At 36.4% G+C, this 16,202-nt stretch overlaps 1 protein-coding gene across 11 annotated transcripts in view; it reads right to left on the bottom strand.

Moving 5' to 3' along the window:
* Window positions 1–14,634, bottom strand: part of STAU1 (staufen double-stranded RNA binding protein 1) — a 60,695-nt gene extending 46,061 nt beyond the window's left edge. For 7 of the 11 annotated variants that reach the window (XM_007475765.2, XM_056812965.1, XM_007475770.3 and 4 more), the window contains exon 1: window positions 14,423–14,615. The gene's annotated coding sequence lies outside the window, so the exon portion shown is untranslated. Of the gene's footprint in view, window positions 1–14,422 lie in introns of all 11 variants that reach the window. The other 4 variants (XM_007475764.3, XM_007475766.3, XM_007475767.3 and 1 more) reach the window with 1 other exon arrangement.
* Between the last annotated feature and the right edge of the window lie 1,568 nt (window positions 14,635–16,202).

Raw genomic sequence — 16,202 nt, 5'->3', positions numbered from 1 at the left:
CATTAATAATTTTTTCAATTACATTTTTCCCCTCATTAAGAACATTCTTAAGTTTGTACATAACATCTAAAAGAATTTCTTACCTTGAGATCACTATTGCATTATTTACAACTTCTATTAATAGAATTCTTGTTGTTTTTATTTGTGTATATGACCGATTTACTAATTTTAGTGTAACCAATGGTTTAGTGCCCCATATTCTGTACAAAGACTGGGTTCAATCTTGAGAACTCCCCCCCACTCTCATAACAACTTTTTGGTTTCTGTCCCCATCAAAAATCTAGGAAAGGAATGGGTGAAAGACTTGAACATAAAGAAGGAAACTATAAGTAAATTAGGCAAACACAGAATAGTATACATGTCAGACCTTTGGAAAGGGAAAGATTTTAAAACCAAGCAAGACTTAGAAAGAGTCACAAAATGTAAAATAAATAATTTTGACTACATCAAATTAAAAAGTTTTTGTAAAAACAAAACCAATGTAACTAAAATCAGAAAGGAAGCAACAAATTGGGAAACAATCTTCATAAAAACCTCTGACAAAGGTTTAATTACTCAAATATATAAAGAGCTCAACCAGTTGTACAAAAAAATCAAGCCATTCTCCAATTGATAAATGGGCAAGGGAAATGAACAGGCAGTTTTCAGATAAAGAAATCAAAACTATTAATAAGCACATGAAAAAGTGTTCTAAATCTCTTATAATCAGAGAGATGCAAATCAAAACAACTCTAACATGACAGCTATGGAAAGTAATGAATGCTGGAGGGGATGTGGCAAAGTTGGGACATTAATACATTGCTAGTGGGGTTGTGAATTGATCCAACCATTCTGGAGGGCAATTTGGAACTATGCCCAAAGGGCGATAAAAGACTGTCTGCCCTTTGATCCAGCCATAGCACTGCTGGGTCTGTACCCCAAAGAGATGATAAGGAAAAAGACTTGTTACAAGAATATTCATAGCTGCCCTCTTTGTGGTGGCCAAAAATTGGAAAATGAGGGAATGCCCTTCAATTGGGGAATGGCTGAACAAATTGTGGTATATGTTGGGGATGGAATACTATTATGCAAAAAGGAATAATAAAGTGGAGGAATTCCATGGAGACTGGAACAACCTCCAGGAAGTGATGCAGAGCGAAAGGAGCAGAACCTGGAAAACATTGTACACAGAGACAGATACATTGTGGTACAGTCGAAGGTAATGGACTTCTCCATTAGTGTCAATGCAAAGTCCCTGAACAATCTGCAGAGATCTAAAAAACACTATCCACAAGCAGAGGATAAACTGTGGGAGTAAAAACACTGAGGAAAAGCAATTGCTTGACTACAGGGGTTGAGGGGATATGACTGAGGAGAGACTCTAAATGAACACTCTAATGCAAATACCAACAACATGGAAATGGGTTCGAATCAAAGACATGATACCCAGTGAAAATCGCCCCTCGGCTATGGGGGGGAGGGGAGAGGAAAAGAAAATGATCTTTGTTTCCAATGAATAATGTTTGGAAATGACCAAATAAAATAATGTTGAAAAAACAAAATCTAGGAAAGCCTCTAAGTTTATATTTAGTTCTCCCTTCAAGTTTGGATAAATGGGCCTACTCAGATCCATAATAAGTATCCTTTATTCCATTGCTGCATAGGCAATGGAAAAAACTCAAATCTATAAACAATGCATCAAAATACATATAGGTTCACAATACATCATCCATAATCAACACATTCCTCCCATTTTACATAGGTTCCTAAAGTCCTGATGCACACTGAAAGAGGAATAAAAGAAAGTCAAAATTTTCTTCCAATGTTTAGAAAGGGAAACAGACTTGGAGATGCTAGTTAGACATTCTGTAAGTCCCAATTTCACCCTACAGTTATATGTTTAGGCATTCAGCTTTTCAGTACCACTGTGAGGACCTGGATATTCCTTTATACAGGAAACAAATATAGGGCTAGCTACTAGATAGGCAGCACTTCTTCCCATCAGACCACATGTAAAACCTCTGAATATTTCAAGGCAATATAAAACTACAAAATCCAGATTCCTTGCTCCCTTATATTATAGTACTTATCTTTGCTGCTTTTCCAGTTTGGGGAGGCCATGTGCATTATTTAATCTACTTTCTTCAAAAGAGTACCTTTGCCTACAAACTTCCCTTTTCTAGACTCTTGGAAGTGGGTTAGCTAGCAAGGCAATCCCTACTAAGGCAGGTGCCACTTAGAAAATTCTTCTTTTGGTTAGTTAGGTGTTGACTGAATGGTGTCAAAAAACTCTCAGATCTCTTCTCTGATAAAAAGCTGGATTCTGGAAGTTTCAAATTTTAAGTTATTGAAAGAATGATTTTCTGAGCATAAACTCTAAATCCTCCCCCATAAACTTCAGCCAGGGACTCTCATCACTTAGACCCATGTTGGCAAACCTGTAGCAGTAATGCCGGAGGGGGCTTTTCCCCTCCACCTCTCCACTTCACCAGAGGACATTTCTCACATGACCCCTCCCTCGGCCCAGCAGCCCAATGGGAGCACTTCCTCCCTCCCCTTTCTGGAGTAAAGGGAGGGGAGGGACTCATAAGTGGTTAAGGGTTTCAGTTTGAGCATTTGGTCTTTCAAAAGGTTCACCATCACTGACTTAGACCATAATAGTTCTCTTTACATAACTGCTACATAGTTGACTGCATATGTTCCTCTGCAATTGATTCCTATGGGCTCGGTTCAGGCACTCAATACTCAACTACTGTCCAACTGCTGCTGTCTTTTGAGTTAAAGGGGCATCATCTATGGGACAATTGATTATGTAGCTCCCAAGGTCTTCTCTCAAGGCGGATACGACATAGTGGTGCATAAATCCCTCAGGATTGTGCAGATGGAAAATTTGTAACACGTGAGTTATATTCCCAGCATCTTTTTAAGTTACGTCCTCATTTTACCTAAGGATGCTTAGGAGATAAATTTGGCTGAGACCCATGCTGCGGGGCTCTTTTTTCAGAGTTTGTGCTTTTGGTAAAGTGCTGCAGGTGTGAGTCTCTGGCTCTCTTTGCTCTGCTCACTTGACTGAAAGAAACTTTTTTTCTTACCCCTCTCTTTTAATTATTATTCAAAATCCTACAGGATCCTGGTCTAATCCTAGCTCCTAGAAAGTCTGCAATGTCTATCTTATAGGAGTCTGAGCCATATACCAATCACTGATATTTTCTAGGAGGTACCAAGGGGCAAATCCAGATTCTCCACAGGAAAATATAATTAAGTTTCACTTCTCTTTAAATTTATTAGACTGACCAGATCACTTCCTAGACTATTCCACTATAACTCAAGGATGAATATTTTTATTGAAGGTTTTCCAAGTATACTACTCTAAAGAGTACAATGTCTTGCCTGATGGGAAATAATTGAAAACAAGGAAGAAAACAAAACAAGATTATATAGCCAACATTGGTATTATAAATTCATAAATTTTACTTATTAAAGGGTCCTTTCTTCAAGCCCTGACTCAGAGCCTATAGTTCTAGAAAGCTTGGTTATTTGTATTCCAAAACCATAGTTGATCAGAAATAGCAGATCATAAGGGAAGAGACTGTTGCAGAAAGTAGGCACAATGACCAGTAAGAAAAAACAAGGGATAACAAGGGTTCAAAAAAACTACAAAGGGCAGACAGATGAACTCAGAGCCTAGAAGACACCACAATAACTAAGTTTCAAAATTGTGACTTTGTATTATTAAGAAAGATATTAAGTTAGGGTTGATATGCCCTTTGGGGAAGGTAGGATCTAAAAATCACACACTTTAGAAGGATTTCTTTGAAAAACATTTAAAATTTTAAAAAGAAATTTGGGCATTAAAAGGTGCCAATTCTTAGCTACTTAGGAAACTTATCTATTTAGAAAGGTAAATTGATCCCTGAGGGTTCCAGGGAATGAGGTCTTAATTGAAAGGCAACTTATTTGCCCAATGGCATTCAGATAACATCTAAGAAAAGGAATCAGAGCAAGTCACTGCAATTGTACAACAAAGTACATAAGCCACCAAACAAAGACCTTATACACATATGATTTTTAAGAGTGAAAAGATAACTTAAGTAGATCCATAATAATAATGGCATATGACAACACTGTATATGTGAGACAGAAAATTCACCTGATAGGTGTTTTTAATTTATAAGCACAAGGACAGATAAACCCGTTAAATCATAAAGCTAACTCCGTAATGATACAACACAAACAGCAATATGAATGCCATTTAGAAAATTAAATTTTTCAACATTTTTTTATTAATGAGATATACTTATGCTATTACATACAGATCATCCAGGTCATCCCAGAAGTATGGACTGAATACAATCTCACTAAAACTAAAAATCTAAATATATTTAATTCAGTTGGTCAAAGTATTATTATATACTCACTGCAACTCATTTGGAGTAGTAAGTAAGTCTCTTTCTTCAATAATTTCATGTCAACTTAAGAACTGATTCAGGACCAGCTTAATACTTAAATAAAAATCGGACCTGCTGAATACTTAAATAAAAATCCTATCAATATCTCCTTTCATAAGCCCATAAAATAATAGCACAAAGTGTAAAATAAAGGTAAAAGAGGGAAAGTAAGTTGGAGTAAAATTTAAAGAATTAATAGATTAAAAAAAGATCAGCTAAGTAGCTCAGTAGATAAGAGTTCCAGGCCTGGAGTCAGGAAAAAGACCTCAGTTCAAATTTGACCTCATACACTTCCAAACTGGGCAAGTCATTAAATCCCAATTACCAGCCCCTACCACTCTTCTGCTATGGAATCAATACTCAGGATCCACTCTAAAACAAAAGGTAAAGGTTAAAAAAAACTTTTTTAAAAGAATAAATAGGAAGAAAGGACAATTATTATCAAACACTGTACAGTTTAATTATGAGTCAAGACAAACTAAAAAAACTTTACTTTTTCATAGAAGGAACATAGAATTACAGTTTAAAATCATCCATCTCAATGGGAGACAGTCATAACAAAAATTAAAATAAATAAAATAAAATCATCCATCTCCTGAAAGAGAAGTGATAAGCTCAGGGTACTAAGTAAGACTTTTTTTTCCATTAGACATGGTCAATGATGGAATTTATTTTGCTTAACTATATTTGTAACAAGAATTTTGTTTTTCTTCTTTTTTTTCCAGAGGGAGGCATGGGAGAGAGGAAAAAATAGCTTTTTGTTCATTGAAAAAATTAAATTACAAAAATAATACAAAAATAATTTTTATTCCTAAATTCACCTTAATGGTACTTTCTAAAAAAAGTTGTCATTAAAACATTAACCACCTATGTTCTAAGCAAGATTCTGTTAGGTGCTATAGAGATCCAAATAGGATTATAACATAGTTCTTGCCTTTATGAAGCTTATAGTCTGGTAGATGAGAAATGGAATGCACCTAAATAACTATCACCCAAAGTACAATGTGAAAGTGGATTAAAGGAGCAGCTAGGTGGCTTAGTGGATAGAGCCAGGCCTGGAGTTGCAAGGACCTGAGTTCAACTCTGTTTTCAGACACTTCCTAGCTGGTCTGACCCTGGGCAAATCACTTAACCCTATCACCCCCAAATTGGATGAAAAGAGATACGAAGTGTTATGAGAGTTAAAAGGAAAGAGCACTTCTTGCTAGGAAAAACAAAAAAATATTAAGATATGCTTCCTGGAAGAGATGGTAATTTGAGATGAAATAATAAGTACTACCACAAACAAAAGTACTATTAACATTAACTTCTACCATGCAAATAAGAGGGGAAAGTTTAAAATGTAGGGAGCTTAAAGAAACATGGAATAATTTACCTGTCAAATTTATGGATAAGGAAAGAATTTATGACCAAATGAAATTGAGAACATTATGGAATATAAAATGGTTCATTTTGATTACATCAAATTAAAAAGTATTTACACAAATAAAATCAATGTGGCCCAGATTAGAAGAAAAATAAAACTGAGGGAAATTTTTACAATAAATTTCTCTGACAAAGACCTCATTTCTGAATCAACTTTATAAGAATACAAGTTATTCCTCAACTGATAAATGGTCAAAGGATATTGAAGAGGCAGTTTTCAAAAGAAGAAATGAAAACTATCTATAGTCATATAAAAATGCTCTAAGTCACAGATTAGAGAAATGCAAATTCAAACAGCTCTGAGATACCACCTCACACCTATCAGATTAGATAATAAGACAGAAAAGGAAAATGACATACCAAAGGGGATGTGAAAAGACTGAAACACTAAATCATTGTTGGAGTTGTGAACCTATCCCAACCATTATGGGGAGTAATTTGGAACTGTGCTCAAAGGGCTATAAAATTGTCCATACACTTTGACCCAATAATATCACTACTAGGTCTGTATCCCAAAAAGATTTAAAAGGATGTTTTCAGAAAAACCTTAGAATACTTGCATGAACTGAGGAAAAGCAAAGTGAATAGAACCAGGAGGGCATGGGACACAGTAAAAAGTAATATTGACCAATGACAACTATTTTGTGAATGACTTAGCTATCTTAAGCAACACAATGATCCAAAACAATTTCCAAGTATTTATGATGAAAAATGTTATCTACTTCCAGAGAAAGAGCTGATAGAGTATGGATGCAGATTGAAACAAAACATTTATTTTTACTTCATTTTTCTTGGTCTGTGTTTTCTTTTACCATATGACTAATATGGAAATGTTTTGCAGAACAGTACATGTATAACCAATATCAAAATTGCTTGCTTCTCAATGAAGGGGGAAGGCAAAGAGAGGGAGAGAATTTGTAACTCAAAATTTTTAAAAAACAAATGTTAAAAATTATTTTTACATGTCATTGGAAAAAATAAAGTATTTTTTAAAGTGAGATAATATCCATCAACATATTCTAAAATATTTTAATGAGTAATCAATCACTAATCAATGAAAAGATAAACAAAATGCCTCCTTATTTCATTAAAAACAAATTTTGATAACAAAAGAAAAAAGACAAGCAGAACCAATTATAGAAGCATTGATAGCAAACATTAAATCTTCAGCAGACATGAAACTAGGAAAGAGAGCTAACCTGTCAGATACCAGAATTTGAGTCCAAAAATATTTCAAAATAGAACAATGTAAAAGAACCATTGTAGGATTAAATGTAAAGCCTTACATTCAGGTTCAAAAAACTAAAGAATGGGAGACATGTCTAGACAATTTATGTGGGAAAAGATCTGAAGGAGAAAATGTATTGCAAGGCCAATTAATCTATTTTACGACATGTCAACCAAAATGCCCCTGATATCTTAAGACTGTATGAATTGAGGCATAACGTCCAAAATAGAGAAGTTATAAGTTTTGCTGTATCTTGCCTTGCTCAGACCACAACTAGAGTACTGTATTTAATTCTTGGTACCCTACTAGACTAGAAGAATACTGACAACTAGGAGAAGACTTGAGGGGAAAAGCAGAACAGTATTTGCTGAGCTCTCTAGTTGAAGAGGGATTTTACTTGTTCTACTTCATTCCAGAAGACAGAGCTAGAACTGATACATAGCAGTTCCAGAAAGACCAGTGTTAACTCGTCTAAAGAACAATTTCCTAGCACTTAAAGCTGCTACAAAAGTGAATGGTCTACCTCAGGTGATGTGAAATTCTTCACCACCTGATATCTTCAAGCAGAGGGTCACTTGTTAGGGATAACATAGAGCAGTGGTGTCAAACTCAAATAAAAAGCAATCCCTGAGATCCCTGCAGGCTGTGTATTGGTTTAAAAAAAAAAACACAAATTGAAATTATTTTTATTTTGTTTAACATTTCCCAATTACATTTTAATCTGGTTTGGGCAACCCCTGGGAGTTTGACCCCTCTGTTGTAGAGATGTTCTGTTCACAGATGACTTGGAATTCTGACTTCTGAAGAACCTTTCAACAATGAGATTCTATGATTCTATAGTAGTAGAGAAATATAATAATGATGATGCAATTGGACCTTAAAAACTCTTTTTTGAAGTAATGGGTCTTTGAGTTGTAAAAGTCTTCAGAGATTATCCAATCTTCTGATTTTACATCCAATCTTCTGATTTTACAGAAAAGGAAAGACTTATAATAGGAACTAAACTTATAAATTCAAAATGAGGAAATATCAGTGAAGGCACTGGGAGAACTGCCTAGTAGAGCACTGAGAGTTACCCTTACCCAGTCACAAAATAGATATGTATCAGAGGTGGAATTTGAACTCGGTCTTTTTGGCTTTAAGGTCCGCTCTCTATTCACTAAGACATGATGCTTTGCCACAGATAAAGACCCTAATACTAATTCAGGCTCCTTAATCAGAAACTCCTTTTTATCAAATGATTTTTACACAATAATGCTAAATCCAAATAAAAATTTATTGAACCTTAGTAAATGTTTTTATTTATCTTTTTTAAGTTCCAAATATTAGTCTACATTAAAATAAATTTAAAAATGTGGAAATATCAAAAGTGTGATGGAAGGGCAGCTGAGTAGCTCAGTGAATTGAGAGCCAGGCCTAGAGATGGGAGGTCCTAGGTTCAAATCTGACCTCAGACATTTCCCAGCTGTGTAACCCTGGGCAAGTCACTTAACCCCCCATTGTCTAGCCCTTACCACTCTTCTGCCTTGGAATCAACGGAAGGTAAGGGTTTTTTATTTTTAAAAATATATACGTATGATGCTCTCAACTAGGGTACTCATTTGACATGATTCCCACTATACCTGTCACTAAAATCCCAAGAAAAAGGCCTAAATTTGTCAGTAACCTCCAGTCATTTTTTGCTTTGTTTTTAATATTTTTCTAAACCCTTTCCCTCTATCCTGGAATCAATACTGAGTATTGTTTCCAAGGCAGAAGAATGGTAAGGGTTAGTGAGTTGGCCAGGGTCACACAACTAGGAAGTGTCTGAGGCCAGATTTAACCCAGGACCTCCAGTCTCTGGGCCTGGCTCTCAATCCACTGAGCCTCCCAGCTGCCCCCAATGCAGTCATCTTTTAAAAACAGATATAAACCATTTGGAAGTCTAATAAATTTTTTACTCTTCATAATCTGGCTCAGTGAATTAAACAATACTCCTTGGATGACTGATTTTTATTCAAAGTTAAAAAAAAACAGTATAATTTGTATCCTTAAAGAACCAATAAATCCATATTTATAGTATCCATAACATTAGTTTTTTGATTAAGCAAATTTTGCATTTCATTTGAGTTACAAAGTATCAATTAGAAGTCTAATTAAAAATGCTTTCTTCAGTTTTTTATTCCAATATTTACTCATTATACTTGTGGAAGCATATTGAACATAACTTAAAGAAATAAAAACTGAATATATTGATTCATAATAAAAGCAAATATAGGCTGCAGGACTTACATTATCTATAAATTTATAGATGTGAGACCACCAGTCTTAAAGTAGGGTTGTATCTTTAATGTTTACAAACTGAATTAAACTTCTTGCAGTAAATTTTGCTTTGGTGACTGATGGAGTTTTGAGCTCAGAGGCTTTAGTTAAGTTGACCATAATGAAGCATCTTTCCAATCTCTGATACTCAATAATATTAACAAAGAATCTTATGGCCGGCGTATTCTTTTCTTTCTTTAAACTCTTAACTTCTGTCTTAGAATCTATACTAAAGGTCATTTCCAAGACAGAAGAACAGGGGCTAGCAAGTAATTTGTCCAGGGTCACACAGCTAGGCAGCGTCCTAGGCCACATCTGAACCCATGTCCTTTCAACTCCAGGCCTGGCATTATTGTGCTACCTAGCTGCCCCAATACTGTGTTTTTCTGGTCGATATGATTTCCTGTTTCTAAAATGTATTTTGAGGATAAAATTATTCAACTATAAATTTCTCTGACAGTTAAACATAGCAGAAAGTGCTAGTGCTGCCTCACAAAACCCAAGTTCAAGTTCTGACTCAATCACTAGCACTGGGAGCACCCTTAACTTAAAGATCTCTGAGTCTCAATTTCTTCCTCTTGTAAAATGGGGATAAAAATGGCCACTCTATTGTGCCTCACATGACATGACCAAGAGTACAAAGAATAGGGTCAGTGCTAACTAACAGAGCTTCAGAATACCCTTACTTATGAGGCTTGATTAGATGGGATTCAATTCAACAGATAAATATTCACTAAGCAATTGGTCAAAGGTGACAGTCAACATTAATTTTGGTATAAAAAAAATCACAATTTTGTTCTTATTTTTCTAAATCAAACACTTCTTTCAACATATCTCTGAAAATACCACATATATCCATCTCAGTTAAAAATTAACTTTAATAACTAGCTCATCTTCTCAGAGAATTGAAACTTTAGTTTGCAATTTCATCTCTTTTAGAATTACCCTAATGCTATGACCTGAACCATAATAAAAGGTTTATTTAAAGAAGTCAGGAGAAGATTAAGAACAGAAAACTATTTTGATTTTCAAAGCTTCCAGTCACCAAGAAATTCTTTTCAGGAAACAAATGTCTATTTTTATGAAAAAAAATTTGTTTTAAAACATTTTTAATGACTTATATGTAAGGCACTATGTTAAGTACTATAAACAGACTGACATTTTTTTTAAAAGCCTTCTAGGATCTCAAGCTTACATTCTACTAGGGGATGGGGAGAAATAGCTAAAATAACCTGTTCAGTAAAATTTCCATTAATTTCAGTAACCAAACATCACAACCACCACCCAACCTCACTCAGATACCTTAAACCAGTTAAAATCATTCCTATAATTTTAATGACAGAAGAATGTATAACGTCCAGATTAAGCAAAACTTAATCATTCTACTAGATTCTAACCAAGCATGACATCAAATAATCTATGACACGATCCAAGTTAGGGATTCAAATAAGAACACTAAAAAGGCTTCTGGCATTGAGTCTGTCAGATCTGTTGTTCAAATAGCCATTAAACTACACTGCATACTTAATTCTTTGCAAAACTGAAAAGTTGTATTAGTGCTAGCTAGTTTAATTCCAAATAAGGACATATTCTTGGTCATATCAAAAAATATAGGAGAAAAGGAGGAAATCAGCAGAAACCTACAAGAGCCATTTATTTTGTGCTTCAATGTATAAAGTATTTTTGGCCTGGTGTGACTGTGTCCTGGTTGCAGAGGCCTATCTTTTCCTGTTCCATTACTGGTTGCATGACACTTTAGAAGCAGAATCCTGCCCCCAAAATAGTTCTACAAGTTTTGTTCATTCCATAACCTAACTACATACAAATGTGTTGGGGGGTTTTTCTGGTTGTCTCCTGAAAGGGGTCAAACTTGATTCAAAAGGACTACTAGGTTTATGACAGCAACAATACTAAAGAATTTATAACTGAAAAACACTGGAAAACTTGAGGCATTTTTCAAAATAAAATATAACACTGCTTTCCTAGAGTACTTAACTAGAGTTCAAAAACTTCAATCTTTCTCATCTATCATGTTTTGATAACTAAAACAAAAATAAATAAATAAAATTTCCAGACTCCAAGGACAATTACAATGCCAGTACTACATGTCTAAAATAGGACAATTTTGAAAACAATGTTCATAGTCATATTATTTAATATTTATAGTAACTATGACACAAATTAAACATTCTTTTATGCCTTCCCCAGGTAAGAGAAATATCTTTTAAAATTACAGAGGGCAATATCTGCTTGCTTTCTGCATTTATTTTAACATTACAAGTCTACTAAAATCAAGAAGGTTTCAAAATTGCTAAATTTATTATTAAAATGTATAGCAGATAATTAGGCTCTTTCTAAAAAAATCTTCCATAATAGAATTTAAAGTTTCTAACTGGAATGTTTTTACTTAATTCTTAACCTAAAATTACATCAACATATTTACATTAGCTAATGTAAAGAAACTCTCTAAGTTTTCATCACATAATTTATTAACCATAATTTAACTTTTACAAGAAAAGTTCTTTCCCATTAAAGTTGTTTAAACAAATACCCATTAGACCAAAAAGGAAATCCAAATGATTTTTTAAAAATTAGTATTGCAAGAAAAACAACTGCTGTTTCATACACAAATAATGTACCAGTAATAAATCTTATAATTTAAGAAAAAAACTAATCTAATCCTGCCACACATCTAATCCACCAAAACCTCTATTTTAGCTGGTAAATGTATATTATAACAATTTCCATCCCATAAAATAAAATAACTTTTTATTATCTGTACGTGGCTAAGTAAAAGATAATTGTATACATTCAGCAAAAAAACAACTTGAGAAAATAATGGGGCTTGGGAAAAATTAGTTAAAGTTTAAATCAATTCTAAAATACTGTAGTTTGTGAGAGCACTGCATTTTACAAAAGTCAACAAGTAATTTATCTGATTCATAGTTTAAACATTTAGGAAACAGATATTTTAAATTAACACCAAAGTGAGCAATAAGACCTTCTAAGTGTATCAGTCTAAGCAAGTCCAATATGTGTACTTCATAACATTAAGCAAAAGAGGTTTCTAAGAACACGTGCAAATCAAATACTTTTAATTCATCTAGGGAATCCATTTAAATACTTCAAAATAATGTAAAAGAACTTTTTTTTGTAGAATAAACAAACATCACCTAATCATTTTTGCGAATCAGGATTTTCATAACACAGTTGTCTTAATACAAGACATACTAGTATACCTAACTTCTGAATTAAAAATAAACTCGGCATGCACAAAGAAACCTGCCACACTAAAATTCACCTGTCACCATGCTCACTAAAATTACTTTCTCTCTGCAATCCATCTATTTTAATTTTACCTCAATAACAATATAATTTATCTCACTTTGATTACCTAAAAATAACTCAAGCAACTTAAAATCAGCTTTCCCCTGCTTACTCACAACAATTAAGACAATTTGACAGCATAAGGAAAAAGAACAAAAAAGTCCCTGAGACCTTAAAGACCAAAAAAACAGATAGATGCCTGGGCAGCCCCTCCATGCCCTGGACTCATTTCCTTCCCTAAAAACCATGCATGATCGATCACTCGGCCTTCTATATAAGTGCATAGATTTATAATGGGCATCAGTAAACCTGGGCAGAGGAGCCGGCAAAAAAAGGTATTTGGTGGTGAAAGGTATTTGGTAGTGAAAGTTTGTACTATATGACAGTAGAAGATGCAATTTGAAGTAAGAAGAACGAAATAAACTGCACAATACATCTATTTACTAGGTATATACTAGGTATACTACCTTTCTCTTACATGGTTGTGGCCCCAGATGGATAAATGAATCAGCCAGTTCCGAACACGTTATACTGAAGGAATGATTAAAGTCTCCCATCTGTATCAGTTGCTATGGATCAGTATCAACTGAAATAATCTCTTTTCCTCATACAACCGCCTGCAGAAAAATGCATTCTTCACCCCCTCCCCCCCATTCCTCCCAACCCGCCAAACATACAGGTGTCTGGGGGCTGCAGCTAAGGAACTTTTATATCACTAATCTTTCTTTCCTTCCAAAGCAGAACCATGCACAATCTCATCCTTACGAATGATACGAAATAATACGAATAATACGAAAGGCAGAGAAAAGATCGGAGGAGGAAAAAAACAAAAACAAAAAAAAACAGTATCTTCTAAGTATAATGACTATCGGGGCAACAATAAAAAACTGTGGGTGCTTCAACAATTTAATTCAACGAACATTCCATCTGTAGACAATCTGGTCGACAGTGGGGTAGGATAAGAGAATAAATTCCTTTAAGCATTTGAGTTTAGGGATGAATCCTGTAGCTTTAGAACTGGGCTGGGGGAAAAGAAAAACGAACCGGGTTTGGGGGTGTGTGTGCGGAATCAATAGGAAAGGAGCTTACTGCTAGCTCCTGACTTAAAGGGCCTGGTCTCCCCCTCCCTGGCAAAGAACAGGTTAAAAAGGCTGTTGCGCTTCCCTCCGATAGGGAAGGTGCAGGGAGAGGAAGGGGTTTGCTGAGAGGGGGAAAAAGACACTAGTCTCCAGCAAGGTGGGGGCTGCAGCAAACACTATTCCTCTGGGGAAAAGGCGGGGAGGAGCACCAAGCAGAAAATGATCAGAGACAGAGAAGGGGCGGCGGAGAGAGGCGGTGTTGGAACCTGCGCTTAGCCCCTATCCCCAGGGAAGGGAGGCGAGGGGCTGGGATAGTAGGTGAAGGCTCTTCTCCCAGAATAGGCCCTGATCTCCGCCCCTGGGAGGGCGGAGGGACTGAGGCCTTTCCTGGGGGAGGGGGTGGCGCAGCCCCTCCCCACTATGGCCAAGGAGGAAGGCTGATTCCTTCAGCGGCCTAGTGTCCCCAGTCCAGGCCACCAAGGCACGCAGGGAGGAGCGGGTTGCCTCGACTCTTCAGGCCGAGCTAGGCCGAACTGGCCCGGAGGAGCAGTCTCCGTCCCCTCCGCCTCTCCCTCACCCACCCGCCATCCAGGCCCTTCCCCCAAGCTGCGACGGGCTGGGCCGAAGCGCTTTACCTGGATTCCCGGGACTCGTCTCCCGCCGAAGGATCGGTTAGGCGGAGGTTGTGAGGAGGGGAAGGGAGGCGGAGTAGCCTATGGGGGGGCGGGCGCCGGGGGTCGGGGAGGGAGGGAGGGGGAAGCCGAGTCAGACGCTGCGGCCACAGGGCAAACACTAAAGAGAATGAGCCGCTCCGGCTCCCGCAGCCAGGCAGGAAGTGACGGGGGGAGGGACAGGGCCCGACCCCCTCCTTCCCCAGTCCCCTCCCCCATATGCAGAAACCACAATTCCCGGCAGGCTCAGCGCTGTTTCAGCCACTGCGACTACAATTCCCAGTAGTCGCCGCGTGCAGTCCTCATTACGCTCCTCGTTGTGAACCTAAATCATCTTTTGCAAGCAAGTTGAAGTGTGGATTTTTGCTGAGGGTCATCCCTGCTTGTCACTTCTTGCTCTAGACCGCTGGGAACTGTAGTTCCCACACTTTACATGGGCCCAAATTCAAGAACAGTGGGCAAGAAGTGGCACCCTTTTAAAAGCATTGACTGGGGAGTCACTGATAGGATGTCCTGGAACCGGTTGGCATTCATTATTCACTTAGAGGTGAGCAAACAAGCATGGGTATAACCATTCTCATAGTCTTCAGCGGTACACACCCTCACTACCCACCCAGGAACAGCCTCTAGAACCCCAAGGGGCCTATTTACTTTGTCTTTGTTTCCATATCTGCCTTCTTTTTCTCCAAAGAGAGGAACAGGAATTAATATCATAGATGACTTTGTATCCAGAATCTTCCAGGCTCCTAAGGAAAAACAAAATTAAATAGCATATGTAGTTTGTGTCACCTTATAACTAGCTTTAATTTAATTTTTATTTATCCAGGGTTTTTAGGAGCACACCATGAAATTATTATTCTCCAATCTTGCTGTTTCTGGGCTCATTTTTTGATATGAGAAATGAAACAGGTGATCTCCATTCTTATTCTTCGATGTGATTCTTAAGCATAGTATTCCCTAATTCCTCCCTAGAGGATTTATCTAAAACACTATGTACCTTTCTTTTGTGATTTTTATATATCTTGATACTAGTGCAACACTTGGGCTGTCCATCTATTATCCTTCACACTAAATACATGACAAGCCTACCTCGTTACTTTCATGGGCTAAGAATGGTAGTCATTAAAATCCATTTTTTTCATTTAAGGTATATAATTTATCTTCACAGTAATCAATCAATAAGCATTTATTTAGTACCAACTATTAATCAAGCAATATATTAGGTGCTAGAGATATAAAGAAAAGCAAAACAGTCTCTTCCCTCAAAAAGCTTACATTTTAACTTGGTGCAACATGAACATATGTACAAAACCACATGTGTGTACAAAACATACAAAATGAATACAAGGAAGTCTTGAGGGAAATAACCCTGGCACCTGAGGAACCAGGAAAGATCTCATATAGAAGATGATACACATTTTGCACCGGTCTATGATAGGTCTTCAATAAATACATATTAATTGCATTTAATTTGGATGGCAATAGGAAACAGTCAAGTTACGATCACATAAAGTAATGTAGAACTTACTTTGGATTAGCTGACCTGGCTGATGTTCAGATTAATAAAATTCCTACTTTGATGTCTCAATGAGAACCCAGGGTAACTACTGGTGCCTCAATAGTCACATTTTTTTGTTTTTATTTTGTTTGACTAGTGTGACTTTCTTTGTAGCAATGAAAGAATGAATGCTGAATGAGAGAGGAAGAGAGAGATACAAGGGTTTTCAAACTTTACACATTAAAA

Source organism: Monodelphis domestica, chromosome 1, assembly GCF_027887165.1.
Source record: "Monodelphis domestica isolate mMonDom1 chromosome 1, mMonDom1.pri, whole genome shotgun sequence".
NCBI classification, from domain to species: Eukaryota; Metazoa; Chordata; class Mammalia; order Didelphimorphia; family Didelphidae; genus Monodelphis; species Monodelphis domestica.
The sequence above is the reverse complement of the archived record's forward strand: the minus strand, read 5'-3'. Positions and strand labels throughout refer to the sequence as shown.